Source organism: Delphinus delphis, chromosome 1 (genome assembly GCF_949987515.2).
Source record: "Delphinus delphis chromosome 1, mDelDel1.2, whole genome shotgun sequence".
Lineage (NCBI taxonomy): Eukaryota > Metazoa > Chordata > Mammalia > Artiodactyla > Delphinidae > Delphinus > Delphinus delphis.
Genome location: NC_082683.1, coordinates 93,143,748 through 93,163,289, shown reverse-complemented (window position 1 = coordinate 93,163,289; position 19,542 = coordinate 93,143,748). Strand labels below are relative to the sequence as shown.

Sequence of the window (19,542 nt, the reverse complement as noted above, 5' to 3'; positions counted from 1 at the left end):
TCTTTTGATTCTAATACATCTGCTTCCTCCGTCATTTATATTTCACAGTTTAGTGTTGTAAGTGACATCATTTTCCAAATTCCTTTAAAATGTCAGGGTTGTCTACAGTTGTGATACCAATAATATCTTTTGCAGGGAGAAGGAACACTTTCAGAAAGTTTTGTTGACCTCAGACAACTTGCTATCCTTGGAGAAATCCAGAGCTGCTTTATATTTCATTTTCTGCTTTCTGACCCAATAGAAATAATCATTGACTTGTTTTAGACTTGGTTGTGTTTGCTAGCTGATTGATGAAGTCCACATTTAGTGGACTTGCTAAGTTTTTCTGTTCGTTCTTTGAATAATGCTGCTGAAAGTGAAATTAGACCCTCTATAGTAAGTGCTGTCTCAGTGGATAAGTGGATAGATTTAATCCATGGTAGGGAGGTCACCTTAGAGTTGGGTACATATAATTTTTTCTTCTTATATTTTCTTACATCTGCATTTCTAAAATATTGCTATGTACTTTTAAAATCAAAAAAAGAATAAGTGCAAAGATAAATCAATAAGGAGTTCAGTGAGTTGGAAATCTTCACAACATGTAATTTGCAATTATTTTGTCACTTTTGTGATGTTTATTAGTTTCCATATTTCCAACACATTAATGACTATATAAACAAAATTTGGTTCAATGTATCTTTGTTTAATGAGAATCAAAATCCCAAAAACCCATGCTCATGTCCAGAATTTCCCCAAAATATAATTAGTATAAATGATGAGAAAAGCTTGTGCTTTTTTTCCCCCATGTGATAATTCAGTTTATTGTCAAAGGTAACATTCAGTCCAATGTTGTTCATGTTTAACAAATACTTAGAAGTCACCTAACTGCCCAAGTCACAATGCTCAGCCCTTAACTATTAAGATGCAATCCTAGAGTATTGCAATAACTTCTTAACTGATTTCCTTTCATTCTGTCTCTCTGTACACCCAGGTCAAACCTCTACACTGAGAATTCCTTTATGAAGCCATTTCTGATTCCTCATCAGAATAATTTCACCCTCTCTTCATTCATTTATGACACAACGCTTATTCTTGTCTAATGGCATATGATATATGTTATCATTAGACAACATATTCATTACAGATACTGAAGATGATTAGTTACAGATGTGTGGCAGATACAGATGCAGTGTGGCTACCCCTACATCCCATGCATTTTTAAGATAAACTATTGAGAATTACAAACACACAAAGAAGTGCACAGATCATGTATATGTTTCTCAATAAATTTTCACAAAGTGAACATGTTCATATAACCCCTTTCCAGAGCAATAAACAAAACATTACCAAGTTCCCAAGTGGGGGCCTCTGCTCCCTCCCAATCACAACTCTCCTCACCAAAGGTAACACCAGCTCACCTCTCATCACCGTAGATGAGTTTTAGTTTTTTGTGTATGGATTCTTTTACTCAATATTAGGTGTGTAAGTACTGGCATTGTTAGTAGTTTATTCATTAATACTGCTGTTTAGTATCCCATTTTGTGGATATACTACAATTTATCTATTCATTCTACTTTTGCTTACTTGTTTGGTTTACAAGTTTGGGGCTATTAGAAAGAGTGCTGCTATCTACATTCTAACATACAGCTTTCGGTAAACATTTATATACATACATTTCTGTTCATTCATTTATCCTTCTCTTGGGATATTAAATTGCCAACATGAAATCAAGAATTGCATTCTATTTTGTTTTAAATACAGGAATGTGTTTCTGAAAATATTTGAGTTTTGAAGGCAACTAAAGGGAACTTCTTAAGCTGGTCCACTTTCCAATTCCAAACATTAGGACTCTTAAGTCTGTTTCAAGTTCTATTTCCCAGAAGTAAGCAAGCTAATTAATAGAGACTATTAATTTAAAAAAATCCGTTCTCAGTTTAAAACAAATAAACAAACCAAATATTCTGTAATATCAAAGAAAAAGGAGAAATCACAAAATGTAAAGGTAATATGAATTCCTAAAGAGGAACTTTCACATGAATTCCTAGAAAGTTTTATAAAAACAACTCATACCAATGGTTAGTAAACAGAAACTGGTTCTTAACAATGAACCCAGAAAAACTGACATAATTTCTAAAGTATAAAAAGTAAAATCTGTATTGAAAACATTTAATATAGTGTAGTTGAATTGTCCTTAAAGAAAATCAGATAAGTGAAATGGAAGACAGATTGGAGCAATTTTATTCCAAGAGGAGAAGGAGAATGAAAATATACTATGTAAGTAATAGGAGTCTCCCGAAAAGAACACAGAACAAAGAGGGATGACTAAATAAGCAAGGACATAATAAAATAAAATTAAAACTCTAGAACTAAAGTAAATAAATTCTCAAGATTGAGAACTAAGAGAAATTAAAAAGGCCTACTATGTTCCAAGTAAAATGTACAAATATAAACTACTACTGAAACACATTAACAATTTTAACTTTAATTTTTAATGCTAAAACTCAATGAAATAACATATCAAACAAATACTGATTAAATATTGGACTGGCCAAAAAGTTCGTTCGGGCATTTTTCATACCATCTTATGGAAAACCGAAAGGAATATTTTGGCCAACCCAATAATTTTTTAAAATACTTTTCCTGAATAAAACACTGGCAGATGTAATATAACATCTTAAACATGGAATTCCACACTTTGAGCTCAACAATGTCTTTTTTCCTTTTGCATTTTCTAGCATTTTGTTCACTTAGTACGTATTCCTATTTTATCTAAATTGAGCATCCTTTAGTCTTCTTATATAAATACATATTGTGCAGGTTATATCTTAATATATCCCCAGACATTCAAAAAGACTCATGGGATCACTGATGAATACAAGGAGTTAAATAATTGATTTCTCAAAGTGTAGGTACAATTTTGTACCAATAATGGAATATCCACTAAATGTGGCTGTTGTTTTTGAAAAGAAACAATTAGGTTTAATTAAACAACATCATTAAGACAGGGGAAAGACTAATAAAAATAAATTAGAATACAGAACACCAAAATTGAAGGAGAGCTAGTACTGAAAAATCTTAACTGGTATAACTGTTGGAGCAAAGTAGGATACAAAAGAAAAAAAAAGGTGACAATTAATGGACTCTACCTTCAAGATAAAATACAGATATATGGGAAGAGTGAGAAGGTAAGAGAGAAGCTATAAAAGTGTTCAACTGCTCTTTCTTCCAAGGCAGTATGGAAAAAGACTACCCTAGTATTTCAAAACTTGTAATACATTACAAAATGAGTAATTATGCAATTAAGAAGGAAAGAGTAGAGGAGCTTCAAGATGGCGGAAAAGTAAGACGTGGAGATCACCTTCCTCACCACAAATACATCAGAAATACATCTACATGTGGAACAAGGGCTACAGAACACCGACTGTACACTGGCAGAAGACCTCATACCTCCCAAAAGGCAAGAAACTCCCCACGTACCTGGGTAGGGCAAAAGAAAAAAGAAAAAACAGAGACAAAAGAATAGGGTTGGGACCCGCACCTCTGAGAGTGAGCTGTGAAGGAGGAAAGTTTTCCACATACTAGGAAGGCCCTTGCTGGGCGGAGACTGTGGGTGGCAGAGGGGGGAAGCTTCGGAGCCGCGGAGGATAGCACAGCAACAGGGGTGCGCAGGGCAAAGCGGAGAGATTCCTGCACCGAGGATCGGTGCCGACGGGCACTCACCAGCCCGAGGCTTGTCTTCTCACCTGCTGGGGCGGGTGGGGGCTGGGAGCTGAGGCTCAGGCTTTGGTCGGAGCGCAGGGTGAGTACTGGCGGGGTGAACACAGCCTGAAGGGGTTAGTGCACCACAGCTAGCCCGGAGGGAGTCTGGGAAAAAGTCTGGAGCTGCCGAAGAGGGAAGAGACTTTTCTTGCCTTTTGTTTCCTGGTGCACGAGGAGAGGGGATTAAGAGCACTGCTTAAAGGAGCTCCAGAGATAGTCGTGAGCTGCGGCTATTAGCACGGACCCCAGAGACGAGCATGAGACGCTAAGGCTGCTGCTGCCACCACCAAGAAGCCTGTGTGCAAGCACAGGTCACTATCCACACTGCCCCTCCCGGGAGGCTGTGCAGCCTGCCACTGCCAGGGTCCCATGATCCAGGGACATCTTCCCCGGGAGAACGCACGGCGTGCCTCAGGCTGGTGCAACGGTCACGCCAGCCTCTGCTGCCACAGGCTTGCCCCGCATCCGTATACCTCCGTACCCCCGGGCTGCGTGAGCCAGAGCCCCCGAATCAGCTGCTCCTTTAACCCTGTCCTGTCTGAGCAAAGAACAGACGCCCTCAGGTGACCTACAGGCAGAGGCGGGGCCAAATCCAAAGCTGAACTCCAGGAGCTGTGCAAACAAAGAAGAGAAAGGGAAATCTCTCCCAGCAGCCTCAGGAGCAGCAGATTAAATCTCCACAATCAACTTGATGTACCCTGCAACTGTGCAATACCTGAATAGACAACAAATCAACTTCGGGAGCAACGATATATATTTTTCCCCCTTTTTCTCTTTTTGTGAGGGTGTATACGTATGCTTCTGTGTGTGATTTTGTCTCTATAGTTTTGCTTTTACCATTTGTCCTAGGGTTCTGTTTGTCCATGTTTTTTTTTTTTTTTTTCTTTTTGTATAGTTTTTAGCACTTGTTATCATTGGTGGATTTGCTTTTTTGGTTTGGTTGCTCTCTTCTTTCTTTCTTTCTTTCTTTTTTTAATTACTTTTTTAAACATTTTTTTGCGGTATGCGGACCTCTCACTGTTGTGGCCTCTCCCATTGCAGAGCACAGGCTCCGGGCGTGCAGGCTCAGCAGCCATGGGTCACGGGCCTAGCCACTCCATGGCATGTAGGATCTTCCCGGACCAGGGCACGAACCCGTGTCCCCTGCATCGGCAGGTGGACTTTTAACCACTGCACCACCAGGGAAGCCCTAAAACATTTTTTTTTTGTTTTGGGGATTTTTTTTTTTTTTGCGGTACGCGGGCCTCTCACTGTTGTGGCCTCTCCCGTTGCGGAGCACAGGCTCCGGGCGTGCAGGCTCAGCAGCCATGGCTCACAGGCCCAGCCACTCCGCGGCATGTGGGATCTTCCCGGACTGGGGCACGAACCCGTGTATCAGCAGGCGGACTCTCAACCACTGTACCACCAGGGAAGCCCACTAAAACATTTTTTTAATAATTATTTTTATTTTGTATTTAAAAAACTATTTTATTTTACTTTATTTTATCTTCCTTTTCTTTCTTTCTTTCTTTTTTCTCCCTTTGATTCTGAGCCGTGTAGATAACAGGTTCTTGGTCCTCCAGCCAGGCATCATGGCTGTGCCTCTGAGGTGGGAGAACCAAGTTCAGGACACTGGTCCACAAGAGACCTCCCAGCTCCACATAATATCAAATGGTGAAAATCATCCAGAGATCTCCATCTCAATGCCAAGACCCAGCTCCACTCAAAGACCAGCAAGCTACAGTGCTGCATACCCTATGCCATCCAACAAACAAGACATAAACACAAGCCCATCCATTAGCAGAGAGGCTGCCTAGAATCATAATAAGACCACAGACACCGCAAAACACAGCACCAGACGTGGACCTGCCCAACAGAAAGACAAGATCCAGCCTCATCCCAGAACAGAGGCACTAGTTGCCTCCACCAGGAAGCCTACACAACCCACTGAACCAACCTTAGCCACTGGGGACAGACACCAAAAACAGCAGGAACTATGAACCTGAGGCCTGTGAAAAGGAGACCCCAAACTGAGTAAGTTAAGCAAAATGAGAAGACAGAGAAACACACAGCAGATGAAGGAGCAAGGCAAAAACCCACCAGACCTAACAAATGAAGAAGGTATAGGCAGTCTACTGGAAAAGGATTCAGAATAATGATAGTAAAGATGATCCAAAATCTTGGAAATAGAATGGAGAAAATACAAGAAGCGTTTAACAAGGACTTAGAAGAGTGAAAGAGCAAACAGACGGTGATGAACAACACAATAAATGAAATTAAAACTTCTCTAGAAGTGATCAATAGCAGAATAACTGAGTCAGAAGAACGGATAAGTGACCTGGAAGATAAAACAGTGGAAAAAACTACTGCAGAGCAGAATAAAGAAAAAAAAAAAAAACGAAAAGAATTTAGGACAGTCTCAGAGACCTCTGGGACAACATTAAATGTACCAACATTTGAATTATAGGGGTCCCAGAAGAAGAAGAGAAAAAGAAAAGGACTGAGAAAATATTTGAAGAGATTATAGTTGAAAACTTCCCTAATATGGGAAAGGAAACAGTTAATCAAGTCCAGGAAGCACAGAGAGTCCCATACAGGATAAATCCAAGGAGAAACACGTCAAGACACATCATAATCGAATTGGTAAAAATTAAAGACAGAGAAAAATTATTGAAAGCAGCAAGGGAAAAATGACAAATAACACACAAGGGAACTCCCATAAGGTTAACAGCTGATTTCTCAGCAGAAACTCTACAAGCCAGAAGGGACTGGTATGATATACTTAAAGTGATGAAAGAGAAGAAACTACAACCAAGACTACTCTACCCAGCAAGGATCACATTCAGATTCTATAGAGAAATCAAAAGCTTTACAGACAAGCAAAAGCTAAGAGAATTCAGCACCACCAAACCAGCTCTACAACAAATGCTAAAGGAACTTCTCTAAGTGGAAAACACAAGAGAAGAAAAGGACCTACAAACACAAAACAATTAAGAAAATGGTCATAAGAACATACATATCGATAATTACCTTAAACGTGAATGGATTAAATGCTCCAACCAAAAGACACAGGCTTGTTGAATGGATACAAAAACAAGACGTATATATATGCTGTCTACAAGAAACCCACTTCAGAACTAGAGACACATACAGACTGAAAGTGAGGGGATAGAAAAAGATATTCCATGCAAATGGAAATCAAAAGAAAGCTGGAGTAGCTATACTCATATCAGATAAAGTAGACTTTAAAATAAAGAACGTTACAAGAGACAAGGAAGGACACTACATAATGATCAAGGGATCAATCCAAGAAGAAGATATAAAAATTATAAATATATATGCACCCAACATAGGAGCACCTCAATACATAAGGCAAGTGCTAACAGCTATAAAAGAGGAAATTGATAGTAATAAAATAATAGTGGGGGACTTTAACACCTCACTTACACCAATGGACAGATCATCCAAAATGAAAATAAATAATGAGACAGAAGCTTCAAATGACACAGTAGACCAGATAGCTTTAACTGATATTTATATGTCGTTCCATCCAAAACCAGCAGATTACACTTTCTTCTCAAGTGTACACGGAACATTCTCCAGGATAGAACACATCTTGGGTCACAAATCAAGCCTCAGTAAATTTAAGAAAATTGAAAACATATGAAGCATCTTTTCTGACCTCAATGCTATGAGATTAGAAATGAATTACAAGGAAAAAAACATAAAAAACACAAACACATGGAGGCTAAAAATTACATTACTAAATAACCAACAGAACACTGAAGAAATGAAAGAGGAAATCAAAAAATACCTAGAAACAAATGACAATGAAAACACGATGATCCAAAATCTATGGGATGCAGCAAAAACAGTTCTAAGTGGGAAATTTATAGCTATACAAGCCAACTCAAGAAACAAGAAAAATCTCAAGTAAACAATCTAACCTTACACCTAAAGGAACTAGAGAAAGATGAACAAACAGAACCCAAAGTTAGCAGAAGGAAAGAAATCATAAAGATCAGAGCAGAAATAAATGAAATAAAAACAAAGAAAACAATAACAAAGATCAATAAAACTAAAAGCTGGTTCTTTGAGTAGATAAACACAATTGATAAACCATTAGTCAGACTCATCAAGATAAAGAGGGAGAGGACTGAAATCAATAAAATTACAAATGAAAAAGGAGAAGTTACAACAGTCAATGCAGAAATACAAAGCATCCTAAGAGACTACTACAAACAACTCTATGCCAATAAAATTGACAATCTGGAAGAAATGGACAAATTCTTAGAAAGGTATAACTTTCTGAGACTGAACCAGGAAGAAACAGAAAATATGAACAGACCAATCACAAGTAATGAAATTGAAACTGTGAGTAAATATCTTCTAACAAACAAAAGTCCAGGACCAGATGGCTTCAGAGGTAAATTCTATCAAACATTTAGAGAACAGCTACCACCTATCCTTCTCAAACTCTTCCAAAAATTTGCAGAGGAAGGAACACTCCCAAACTCATTCTATGAGGCTACAATCACCCTGACACAAAAACCAGACAAGGATACTACAAAAAAAGAAAATTACAGACCAATATCACTGATGAATATAGATGCAAAAATCCTCAACAAAACACTAGAAAACAGAACTAACAACACATTAAAAGGATCATACACCACGATCAACTGGGATTTATCCCAGGGATGCAAGGATTCTTCATTATAAGCAACTCAATCAATGTGATACACCATATTAAAAAATTGAAGAATAAAAACCATATGATCATCTCAATAGATGCCAAAAAAGCTTTTGACAAAATTCAACACTGATTTATGATAAAAACTCTCCAGAAAGTGGACATACAGGGAACCTACCTCAACATAATAAAGGGCATATATGACAAACCCACAGGAAACATCATTCTCAGTGGTGAAAAACTGAAAGCATTTCCTCTAAGATCAGGAACGAGACTAGGATGTCCACTCTCACCACTATTATTCAACATAGTTTTTGAAGTCCTAGCCATGGTAATCAGAGAAGCAAAAGAAATAAATGGAATACAAATTAGAAAAGAAATAAAGCTGTCACTGTTTGCAGATTACATGATACTATACATAGAGAATCCTAAAGATGCCACCAGAAAACTACTTGAGCTAATCAATGAATTTGGTAAAGCTGCAGGATACAAAATTAATGCACAGAAATCTCTTGCATTCTTATACACTAATGATGAAAAATCTAAAAGAGGAATTATGGAAACACTCCCATTTACCACTGCAACAAAAAGAATAAAATACCTAGGAATAAACCTACCTAGGGAGAAAAAAGACGTGTATGCAGAAAACTATAAGACACTGATGAAAGAAATTAAAGACGATACACACAGATGGAGAGATATACCAATTTCTTGGATTGGAAGAATCAATAATATGAAAATGACTATACTACCCAAAGCAATCTACAGATTCAATGCAATCCCCATCAAATTACCAATGGCATTTTTTATGGAACTAGAAAAAATCATCTTTTAATTTGTATGGAGACCCAAAAGACCCCAAAAGAGAAAGCAGTCTTCAGGGAAGAAAATGGAGATGGAGGAATCAGTCTCCCTGACTTCAGACTATACTACAAAACTTCAGTAATCAAGACAATATGGTACTGGCACAAAAGCAGAAATATAGATCAATGGAACAAGATAGAAAGCCCAGAGATAAACCCATGCACATATGGTCAGCTAATCTATGACAAAGGAGGCAAAGATATACAATGGAGAAAAGACAGTCTCTTCAATAAGTGGTTCTGGGAAAACTGGACAGCTACATGTAAAAGAATGAAATTAGAACACCCCCTAACACCATACACAAAAATTAACTCAAAATGGATTCAAGACCTAAATGTAAGACTGGACACTTTAAAACTCTTAGAGGAAAGCATAGGAAGAACACTCTTTGACATAAATGACAGCAAGATCTTTTTTGATCCACCTCCTAGAGTAATGGAAATAAAAACGTAAATAAACAAATGGGACCTAATGAAACTTACAAGCTTTTGCACAGCAAAGGAAACCATAAACAAGACTAAAACACAGCCCTCAGGATGGGAGAAAATATTTGTAAATGAATCAACAGACAAAGGATTAATCTCCAAAGTATATAAACAACACATTCAGCTCAATATTAAAGAAATAAACAACCCAATCCAAAAATGGGCAGAAGACCTAAATAGACATTTCTCCAAAGAAGACATACTGATGACCAAGAAGCAAATGAAAAGGGGCTCAACATCATTAATTACTAGAGAAATGCAAATCAAAACTACAATGAGGTATCACCTCACGCTAGTTAGATTGGGCATCATCAGAAAATCTACAAACAACAAATTCTGGAGAGGGTACAGACAAAAGGGAACCCTCTTGCACTGTTGGTGGGAATGTAAATTCATACACCCACTGTAGAGAACAGTATGGAGGTTCCTTAAAAACTAAAAATAGAATTACCATATGATCCAGCAATCCCAGTACTGGGCATATATCCAGAGAAAACTGTAATTCAAAAGGACACAGGCATCCCAATGTTCATTGCAGCACTATTTACAATAGCCAGGTCATGGAAGCAACCTAAATGCCCATTGACAGATGAATGGATGAAGAAGTGGTGGTACATATATACATTGGAATATTAGCCATAAAAAGGAATGAAATTGAGTCATTTGTTGACAGTCGATGGATCTAGAGACTATCGTACAAAGTGAAGTAAGTCAGAAAGAGAAAAACAAATATAGTATATTAATGCATGTATGTGGAACCTAGTAAAATGGTACAAATGAACCAGTTTGCAGGGCAGAAGTTGAGAGACAGATGTAGAGTACAAACGTATGGACACCAAGGGGGAAAAACAGCAGTGGGGTTGGGATGGTGGTGTGCTGAATTGGGCGATTGGGATGGATTTTTATACACTGATGTGTATAAAATTGATGACTAATAAGAACCTGCAGTATAAAAAACAAACAAGCAAACAAACAAAAACAAGTAATACTAATCTTTCTTTGGGTTATTTGTATGGACATATGTTAATATAAATGTTTCAGACATTACATGAAATTTCTAAAAATCTTATATATTCTGGTATAATGTTATAAGTCATAATAATAGTTATTACCTTACAATGTATATCTCAGAAATAACTAGATTTTCTTGTCAATTGCATTATTGTGAACTTTCATCAAATCTTTAACTGTGGTCATTTTTAAGTCTTTGGCATTTACAGACAGCTCTGGGTGTACTCTGATGCTTTTGCAAATATGTTCCCATAAAAGAGTTTCATCTTCAAGGAATTCATGGAAAAGACTCTGACAAGTACAGGTTTCTGGTAATTGACTATACTGCTGAACTGAATGAATAAGCATTTTCATAACTCTAATGGAAAACTGATGAATTCATAAAAGTGCTAACAAAATATTAAGATGAAAAAAAATTAATTACATGGGACTGAGTGAACTGCAAAAAAAATACAAACACATGGAGGCTAAACAATACACTACTTAACCAAAAGATCACTGAAGAAATCAAAGAAGAAAACAAAAAATACCTAGAAACAAATGACAATGAAAAAACGATGACCCAAAACCTGTGGGATACAGCAAAAGCAGTTTTAAGAGGGAAGTTTATAGCAATACAATCCTACCTTAAGAAACAAGAAACATCTCAAATAAACAACCTAACCTTACACTTAAGCAATTAGAGAAAGAGAGCAAAAAAACCCCAAAGTTAGTAGAAGGAAAGAAATCATAAAGATCAGATCAGAAATAAATGAAAAAGAAATGAAGGAAACAATAGCAAAGATCAATGAAACTAAAAGCTGGTTCTTTGAGAAGATAAAAAAAATTGATAAACCATTAGCCAGACTCATCAAGAAAAAAAAGGGAGAAGACTCAAATCAATACAATTAAAAATGAAAAAGAAGGAATAACTGACACTGCAGAAATACAAAGGATCATGAGAGATTACTACAAGCAACTATATACCAATAAAATGGACAATCTGGAAGAAATGGACAAATTCTTACAAATGCACAATGTTCTGAGACTGAACCAGGAGGAAATAGAAAATATGAACAGACCAATCACAAGCACTGAAATTGAAACTGTGATTTAAAAACTTCCAACAAACAAAAGACCAGGACCAGATGGTTTCACAAGTGAATTCTATCAAACACTTAGAGAACAGCTAACACCTATAATTCTCAAACTCTTCCAAAATATAGCAGAGGGAGAAACACTCCCAAACTCATTCTATGAGGCCACCATCACCGTGATACCAAAACCAGACAAAGATGTCACACAGGAAGAAAACTACACGCCAATATCACTGATGAACATAGATGCAAAAATCGTCAACAATATGCTAGCAAACAGAATCCAACAGTACATTAAAAGGATCATACACCATGACCAAGTGGGGTTTATCCCAGGAATGCAAGGATTCTTCAATATACACAAATCAATCAATGTGATACACCATATTAACAAACAGAAGGATAAAAACCATATGATCATCTCAATGGATGCAGAAAAAGCTTTTGACAAAACTCAACACCAATTTATGATAAAAAACCCTCCATTAAGTAGGCATAGAGGGACTTTCCTCAACATAATACAGGCCATATATGACAAACCCACAGCCAACATCATCCTCCATGGTGAAAAACTGAAACCATTTCCACTAAGATCAGGAACAAGACAACGTTGCCCACTCTCACCAGTATTATTCAACATAGTTTTGAAAGTTTTAGCCACAGCAATTAGAGAAGAAATAGAATTAAAAGGAATCCAAATCGGAAAAGAAGAAGTAAAGCTGTCACTGTTTGCAGATGACATGATACTATACATAGAGAATCCTAAAGATGCCACCAGAAAACTACTAGAGCTAATCAGTGAATTTGGTAAAGTAGCAAGATACAAAATTAATGCACAGAAATCTCTTGCATCCGTATACACTAATGATAAAAAATATGAAAGTGAAATTAAGAAAACACTCCCATTTACCACTGCAACAAAAAGAATAAAATACCTAGGAATAAATCTACCTAAGGAGACAAAAGACCTGTATGCAGATATCTATAAGACACTGATGAAAGAAATTAAAGATGATACAAACAGATGGAGAGGTATACCATATTCTTGGATTGGAAGAATCAACATTGTGAAAATGACTATACTACCTTAAGCAATCTACAGATTCAGTGCAATCCCTATCAAACTACTACTGGCATTTTTCACAGAACTAGAACAAAAAATTTCACAATTTGTATGGAAACAAAAAAGACCCCAAATAGACAAAGCAATCTTAAGAAAGAAAAATGGAGCTGGAGGAATCAGGCTCCCTGACTTCAGACTATACTACAAAAACAACAGTAATCAAGACAGTATGGTACTGGCACAAAAACAGAAAGATAGATCAATGGATCAGGATAGAAAGCCCAGAGATAAATCCACACACATATGGTCACCTTATCTTTGATAAAGGAGGCCAGAATATACAGTGGAGGGAAGAAACTCTCTTCAATAAGTGGTGCTGGGAAAACTGGACAGCTACATGTAAAGAATGAAATTAGAACACTCCCTAACACCATACACAAAAGTAAACTCAAAATGGATTAAAGAGCTTCCCTGGTGGCTCAGTGGTTGAGTGTCTGCCTGCTGATGCAGGGGACATGGGTTCGTGCCCCGGTCCAGGAGGATCCCAAATGCCACAGAGCGGCTGGTCCCGTGGGCCAAGGCCGCTGAGCCTGCGCATCCGGAGTTCCATGGTGAGAGAGGCCACAACAGTGATAGGCCCGCATACCACAAAAAAAAATTGGATTAAAGACCTAAATCTAAGGCCAGACACTATCAAACCCTTAGAGGAAAACATAGGCAGAACACTCTATGACATAAATCACAGCAAGATCCTTTTTGACCCACCTCTTAGAGAAATGGAAATAAAAACAAAAATAAACAAATGGGGCCTAATGAAACTTAAAAGCTTTTGCATAGCAAAGGAAACCATAAAGAAGATGAAAAGACAACCCTCAGAATGGGAGAAAATATTTGCAAATGAAGCAACTGACAAAGGATTAATCTCCAAAATTTATAAGCAGCTCATGCAGCTCAATATCAAAAAGCAAACAACCCAATCCAAAAATGGGCAGAAGACCTAAACAGACACTTCTCTAAAGAAGATATACAGATTGCCAACAAACCCATAAAAGAATGCTCAACATCATTAATCATTAGAGAAATGCAAATCAAAACTACAATGAGATATCATCTCACACCAGTCAGAATGGCCATCATCAAAAAATCCACAAACAATAAATACTGGAGAGGGTGTGGAGAAAAGGGAACCCTCTTGTACTTTTGGTGGGAATGTAAATTGATGCAGCCACTATGGAGAACAGTATGGAGGTTCCTTAAAATCAACAAATAGAACTACCATACAAACCCGCAATCCCACTACTGGGAATATAGCCTGAGAAAACCATCATTCAAAAAGAGTCATGTACCAAAATGTTCATTGCAGATCTATTTACAATAACCAGGACATGGAAGCAACCTAAGTGTCCATCAACAGATGAATGGATAAAGATGTGGCACATATATTACTCAGCCATAAAAAGAAACAAAACTAAGTTATTTGTAGTGAGGTAGATGGACCTAGTGACTGTCATACAGAGTGAAGTAAGTCAGAAAGAGAAAAATAAATACCATATGCTAACACATATATATGGAATCTAGAAAAAAATGGTCATGAAGAAACTAGGGGCAAGACAGGAATAAAGACACAGACCTACTAGAGAATGGACTTGAGCATACACGGAGGGAGAAGGGTAAGCTGGGACAAAGTGAGAGAGTAGCATGGACATATATACACTACCAAACATAAAATAGATAGCTAGTGGGAAGCAGCCGCATAGCACAGGGAGATTAGCTCGGTGCTGTGTGAACACCTAGAGGGGTGGGATAGGGAGGGTAGGAGGGAGGGAGATGCAAGAGGGAAGAGATATAGGGACATATGTATATGTATAACTGATTCACTTTGTTATAAAGCAGAAACTAACACACCATTATAAAACAATTATACTCCAATAAAGATGTTGAAAAAAAGGAAACAGTAAAATAAGAGCATAAAATAGGATTATAGAAGATGACATCTAAATAACAATTAGAACAATAAATTTTAATGCTTTAAAATCTCTATAAAAATCTGAAAGACCTTATATTGAATTGATAAAATATATTAAAAATATAGAGTGCATTTTTTAGATTCTACATGTAAACACCTATGGGGAGTGCTCCAAGGCCCACACCGAGTTCCCTGGGTTAGCGCTTCTCTGACGTCCACCTTCATCATAAATTTGGGGTCCTTAGCACAGATGTATGCCAGACAGAATCTCACTTGCTTCCCCCTTCCTTGCCAGGACCAGATTGACCCCCTTCATGGAAGCACCAGCCTAAGCATGATTATAATTGGGGACTGCTATTTTTAAGGGATAAATTTGAGGAAGGATTTTTGCTGGAACAGGTAATACAAGGTGAAACCTTTAGCATTGGTGACTCACAAATCAACAACGCAGAATTTTTGCAAGTAATTGAAACCATTAGCCTTCTTCAAAACTTTTTAGTTTTTATAACTAGGCAAGCAAAGTTAGTAAAGAGAGTTTGCATGGTATTAAAGATCAGAGAAAGTTATTGGTGGGTACAGATTCTGTCAAAACACACAGCAGATACACGCAGAGAGGAGGTATTCCACAAGCAGCTCACCAGCGTTCTCCCCAAGCTGGACCTCCTTTTCCTTCTCTGCAGTTTCATCTGCACAGCCAACAACTCCACTCATGCTTTAGTAAATGTTCTCTTTAGACTAAATCGAAGATGTAATCAAAGGAAATCCTTCGTTATTCCCAACGTAGGCAAGATTAGCCAGCATGAGTACAAAGTGCCTTCAGTGCCAAATATTAAGAGTTATGCCAGTTATTAAAGAGCATGGTCATGACTTTTTTTTTTTTAACAAGGACGGAGTAATGAAAGACATCAGGGCTATTCACAGGTTTATATCGCACTTCACGCAGGCAGTGTGTGCAGCTGTGGAAAAGAGTGAGTGAGTTGTTGAATCTTGTCAGGCAGAAGTGAAAAAATTAAGAAGACAAATCACTCAGATGAAAAACAAACAAACAAAAAAAGAACAAGAAGGAAGATTGCAGCAGGCAATGGTAAGCAAACAGATGCCGTCTGAAAGTTTGGAACCCATGTTTGGTCCTCTGATGCCATGAGTCTGTAGCTGAGGTAGAAGTACGCTGGGAGATGCAGAGCTTTCTGATCCTCCTCCCTCTTAGTCTGATTTTCACACACAGTCAAGAAACCACTTCGAGCCTTTCTCACATGAAAAGTAGAGTATTTATGCCTTGATCTCAAGCCATGAGCTCTTCCAATTATGCTTCCATTAGTGCCAGACTGAAATATTCTGGAAGTGGAGCAGGATGAAACTTTGATTGACCCCCGTCCCCCTAACATTAGGGAGTACTCACGTTTGAGGAATTTGCCACCACTGACATATACCCAAGAGGGCTCCAGGAACACTCAGACCTCCCAGAATTAATTAAAGAAGATGCACTCTCCACTTAGCACTGTTTTTCTTAATTACTTATTGAGACAATATTTGAAAACTTGTTCTGAGGGAGAATTGCTTTCTTAGATCCCTGGACTCCCAAGAGGAGAGTCCTTGTTCACAGAACTTGTTGGAGCTTCACATATGCAGATCCTCACCTTTGGTCCCAGTGTGCAGGTTTTAAGACACAGCCATTAAGATAATCAAATTGCCTAATTCTGGTGTGATTCAAGGGTGTACAGTTAAGTTTAGGCAAAGTAAAATAATGAACATAGGTTTTGTTCTTTAAAATAAATTAGAAATTAGAGACTAAGCACAAGTAACTATAAATGTTCTATAATTAATCTATAAATGAAAATTTTACTCCTTGCACTATCATGCCTTAAATTTACTTTTCCCAAAAGAAAATGAATTTAGTAGAGCTTTCAAAGAACTTTCTTTCTATGATAAGCCAAGTTCATCTTTATCAGGAAACTTTTAAAAATAATTCCATGAAGTCTGATTGGCACAAATCAGATATATCTTCTCTTGTCATATTGGATATGACTATGTGAGATCAAAAGAGAGGGCTTTGCTTCAACGTTTTACTACTAGCCTAATATGTATTGACACTTAAAATGATTGACTTTTAAATAATGTAGAAATGATAATTACCAGTAAGTAATCATCCAAATAAGTATGTCATCAAATAACTTATTTTTCTTTTGGAGGATTACAGTGACTGCTATGTTGTATTAGCCAATTCATGGTCTCAGTTCCAGTCTTAAAGGAAGGATGTACAGTAACGGAGGACAGAAAGGAATTATGTACCAGACTCAAATTTTGTGATGAACAGATTTCAGACACAGTGGATTTAGTTCAGTTCCTATGTAGTGCATTTAATTCATTTAGATTTCCTGACAAATCCTGGTGTTAATTCAATTTGTGGAGGAAAGATATTTAATAAACTGTTTGGGAATCTTGATGAATAAATATTCATTTTAAATCTGGGGAAAAAATAAACCTATGGGCTACAGGTAAAAAAATGTACTCAGGATCTATATTTTATCTTTATAGTCTTTTTTACCCCAAGTGTAGAGATTGTATCAACATTTCTCAGATTGGAGGAAAATAAAATAACTTTTTAAATCTGGTTGTAGCTCAATTTAAATTCAGGGAATATTAAACTAAACACAACTTTCTATCTTGAGTTTATAAATTGAGAGTAAAAGAAATATGAAATGAAAAAACTAAACACTCCACTTAAAATCATAGAAAAGTAAGGATAAACATTAAAAGAAGCAAATTGTCAACAGCTATTTTCAGGATATTAGCCAAAGTGGACAAATTTGCCTGTAAATATTGATCAAAGTACCTGACTAATCGCCTTTATGTCACGTTGTAAAGTATAAATGTGATAACATTGGACAATGTTGGGGTTCATTCTTATTTAGACTTCCAGATTACATATTGTGGGTGTAAATCAGGAGATTTTAGTGGCACAGTAGGCTAAATGTATGACGTGATTCAAAGGTACTGATTGTGATATAATGCTTAGTACATTTAAACTTATTAATATAGTAGATAAGACTTCCATAGAAGACTGATGATGCTCATAGTTGCTATGAATGAAAATTACCAGCATAAGGTTTATTCTAACAAGATTCTATACATTTCATGTTATTATATTTATTTTATAAATTTATTTTGAATGTAAGAAATCTGACATGAAGTAGAGTATTCTGAAAGCTGTGTTTTCCTTTGTGGCAATTGCAGAAATTCTAGGAGTTTTCATGAAAATGAATATAATAAGAAATACAATAGTAAGAAATCCATTTTATGCATCAAGTTCTTGAATACTTTTTTGAATGTTTGTCACGCTCAGTTTCATCAAGCTCAGTGCATAATTTAGGTATTGGAAGCATTACTTCATATCATTGTTTGGTTTTAACATCTAGCCTAAGTTATTTCCCAGGTAACAAATGTATTTGACACTATTACAGATAAAATTTTTTGTTTGGTTACATATTAACCTGCCATTTCTCCAGTGCTTTGTTTTAATATGTTCAGATTATATACAATTCATGTCACTCTACCTAAGCCATGCTGAACTATAAAATCCCAAAATATAGCTAAAAAATGTAATAAAATATTTTTCAAGTGATGATATGCTTTTATTCATCATCTAGGAGGTAAATTTGACAAGCCATTTGTCATAGAAAGTTTGAAACCCTAGGTACTGAAATTATTTCTACTCCATTTATGTTTTATTATGTTCGTTATAGTCAAAATATGTCAGGTTAATCACTGTTGTCATGTGTTTTCTTACATCTGTTACTTAATATTTTTCACTCTATCTCTGTTAATATACATATATATAGGGTCACTGTTAACTTCTTCCAATATGCTTAAAAATACATTTCATTCACTATATAATCTAGACTAGAGTTAATCTTGATGCCTTTGTTTTCACATTTTTTCATTAAGAGAGACCAAGGCATATTTGGAGGAGTAAACCATTTTTTTAAGAGGATAAATATAGTCCATATAAATGTGGTAGGATGCAATGAATTTACAGAAAAAAAGTAGAAAATAATGCTACCTTTTGAGAATTAAGCTAGTAAGGTACACATAAAGAGTGTGGTTAGAGACTTACTGTTGATATTAAGGTAGGGAGTACTTGAATATTTACATAAAAAAGGAAATAATTATTTGTGGGGGGGAGGAGATGTTATGGTGAATCACTGATGGCTGAGATCTCCTGGGAGAGGAGACAGATATCTGTATTTTTAACAAACTCTCCTTGTAATTCTTTTGTAAACTGTGGAGGTTTGTATGGAATTTGAGTTTGATATTTATATTTTGCTCATTTTGTTGTTAAGTAATTTTTCCTGAACTTTTAGAAAATGTCTTTGTTTAATTAGCTTGTCTTCACAGAGCTAACTAGCTAACTTCACAGAGCATTTTCTTCTATTTGTGTGTTTATATTTATTTTATTTATGTTTTTCCTTTCTTTGCTTCTCCTTAATGTGGATTCTTATTCTAGAAGGGAGCTCTAGTGGGTCAGGTTCGAGTTCATATGGGACAAACTGCTTCCGCCCCTCTGATGATCTTGCCGGGCACCCCTTGAATTCACTTACCTGCTAATGTTGGGGAAAACCCCTCAGTTTTAGCTGTTGTTATCAAATTGGTCTGCTGCATATTCCAGG

General features: G+C 36.6%; 1 pseudogene; it reads left to right on the top strand.

Moving 5' to 3' along the window:
* Positions 1-3,308: 3,308 nt before the first annotated feature.
* LOC132422764 (BRISC complex subunit Abraxas 2 pseudogene) lies at positions 3,309-16,345 on the top strand (annotated as a pseudogene).
* Positions 16,346-19,542: the final 3,197 nt, after the last annotated feature.